This window comes from Idiotropiscis lumnitzeri, chromosome 8, assembly GCF_059441095.1.
Source record: "Idiotropiscis lumnitzeri isolate Australia: NSW breed Sydney's pygmy pipehorse chromosome 8, RoL_Ilum_1.0, whole genome shotgun sequence".
Taxonomy (NCBI): Eukaryota; Metazoa; Chordata; class Actinopteri; order Syngnathiformes; family Syngnathidae; genus Idiotropiscis; species Idiotropiscis lumnitzeri.
The window spans coordinates 20389447-20392271 of NC_142398.1; positions in this window are offsets into that span (position 1 = coordinate 20389447).

Genomic DNA, 2825 nt, shown 5'->3' on the forward strand with positions numbered 1-2825 from the left:
TCACATTAGAAAGAGAAGTAAAGTATTTCCCTGTCACAGTGCTCGCTCGGATTCGTTTCGTCCCACCTGCTGTCTTTAACGGCGCTCATCTCTCCAAAGAAAAGGAATTTTTTTTTTTTTTTTTTGTCCCTGTTCAAGTTGTAAAGCTCTGAACGTCCACAGCTGGCAACAATAATTTTCTCCGGCATTCTTCTCTTTTCAAACAATCCGTCAAATGTGCATGCCACTGAGTGTGACGTAGTTGATATAAATGATCGTTTTCAAGCTCCTAAACGAAGGCTCCATGTGGACAAAATGTCCAAACGCTAAATATACATTATCTCGCTTGCTTCAGAATGCTTCAACATGCTCGCAAATTTGTGTTTGATGTTTGGAGTCAGGTTGTCACATTCGATAAAACGACAACGAGCAGCCCACAGCGTGCGATCTCCGGTGCGTCACCTTGTGTGCACATGCATGGGTGGCAAAACTTGATGAAAACTACCTGGCCTGTCAAATGGATTCAAGACTCAGGAAACACAAAACCTGAGAAATAAAACAAGCGTTGAAATTGAATTTTGCAGAACGTGAGCGTTGATTTCATGTGACTTGCGAAAGTGTCACAACTGTGTTGACTTTTGCTCTAATTTTAATGTCCTATCCTTTCACCGCCGCATCAAAATTGAACCGATCCAGCGCTTGACTTTAATGACTCTCACGTTCTGAGACGCACTTATGATGTACGCACGGAGGATTTCAGCTTGTTTAAGAAATTAATTTGCCTGTGGCTTACGACCGTGAACGTGTCAGACACTCCTTCCCTCTCCATTGCATGAATCGTACCAGCCAGACTAAATTGCAATTTTATTCATCATTTATACCTGTACGTTTTTATTCGCTGATGCAAATTGAGAGCTGATTCGCATGATGTGTGTGTGTGTGTGTGTGTGTCTTCATACGAAACCACGCAATATGGACTTGTGCAAACTGGTGAGCTAAGTCGTTTTATATATAATTCGGGCCCAAAATAAATTGTATTCTTGGAGCAGACGTCAGCATGAGAAAACCCATTTGGGCTACGCACGTCAAGAGCACAGGGGATTTTATTTCATATAAAAAAAAAAATGAAATATCAGCTTGCGTTTCTGTGTACTCTGCATGTTTTTAAGTCCAGTACCTGAAGCCGATTGTAAATCATCGCCCCGGTATGTAGGTCTACTTGTGGGGCAGGTGCGCACAAACACACGTGAGTCCATGCCGAATAAAATGGAAGCATTGCTCGAGCCAGATTCGGCCTTTCCTTATTCAAAAACATCCAATTTTTTTTTTTAGTGTGTGTTAAAAACGACAGTAATAAACAAAATGGATTTTTGGAATTTTTTTTTTTTCTGTTTTCCCCTTTGTTGTTTCATAAAAAGGGTCTTTTTTTTTTCAAAGGAATGACAATGATTGGCAGCCATAATCATTCTTCGGCATTATTATTTGATACAATGTCACATTTAATCAACTGCAATGTATTAAATGAGCACCATATCGTTCCTTTGAATTGCATCGTAAAGGGCAGCCGCAAATAAAATAAAAAGAGCCGTACAGCAAAGGTTAGTTGATCTGATTTCCGACACGCTGCAGCAACGGAACGACGGTGAATCCACCTGCATTTCCAAACTGCTGATCATTTGCGTTCCACTATTTCGACCTCAGTGAGGCCAAGGAGTGTATAAAAAAAAAAAAAAAAAAAAAAAAAAAAAAAAAGACATTCAGATTTTATTATGTGGGATTGAGAATAAAAGCACTTATCTTGGGGTCAGGAATGTGCTTCAGATATGTGTGTGTAAATAATTCAAGAGAGTCTAAAAGTTCTGGCGGGGAAAGCAGATATTGTTACGTGTTATGTTTCACTTGAGGCAGAAAGATGGCACTGGGCTATGTTGGATGAACAAGAGCAGGTGCAAAGGGGGGAGAAAGCCTTTATTTTTACGTGAGATGAAAGGAGAGGGAAGGACGGCAGGAAGTATAGGATGAAAGAAATTAAGAAAAAAAAAATCAAAGAGACATTTAAGGAGAGATTCAAGGAGAGCTTGTTGGATGAGATGAAGCGAAGAGTTACGGTGACACTAGGGAGTGAAGAAAATGTGATCTTAATGGCTTTTGGAGTGTGTGCAGCCAGCCTTTACAAAAAAGAAACATGAATTAAATATGTTGCGAGGCAGAGCAGAGGGGCAGGCTCGGGTGCGTCACACTAAACACTCCTGGCAGAAACACCAACTCTCATGGAGTTGTTCCTTGAAGCGTCCTCAATAATAAGACGGGAAAAGGGAAGTAAGTGATGACATCATCAGCAACAAAAAAAAACAAAAAAAAAAACGTCTTTTCATTCCGTGCTTTGTTGTGCTTGGGCGAGAATTTATAATGAGATTTCATTAAAACGACAAATAAATTCAACTTACATTCATCAGAGGTGAAATGTAACTATTTAAAAGTGTGTGCCCCGTTATCAAAGAATCTACGTGAGACGAGAATTCGAGGACACCGTGTAAGATGACCTGTGAACAAGTTTAGCAAAATTAATATATTATTATTTAATTTATATATATAGGGTTAGGGGGGTTGGGGTTGGGGTTTTATATATAGGTTTATTTTTTTTCTTCCTATATTGAAATGTGGGAACTATTTAATTATTCGTATATTCGTATTATAATAATGCTGTGATGCCACAGGGTTAGGATTAAGGTGTTTCTTTTTTTCCCTTGTATGTGTGTGCGTGCGTGGAGTGATTTGCAGGGATGCAGCAGACCCAAGGAGGAGGGGGAGGAGGAGGAGGAGGAGGAGGAGGGACGAGCTCAGTC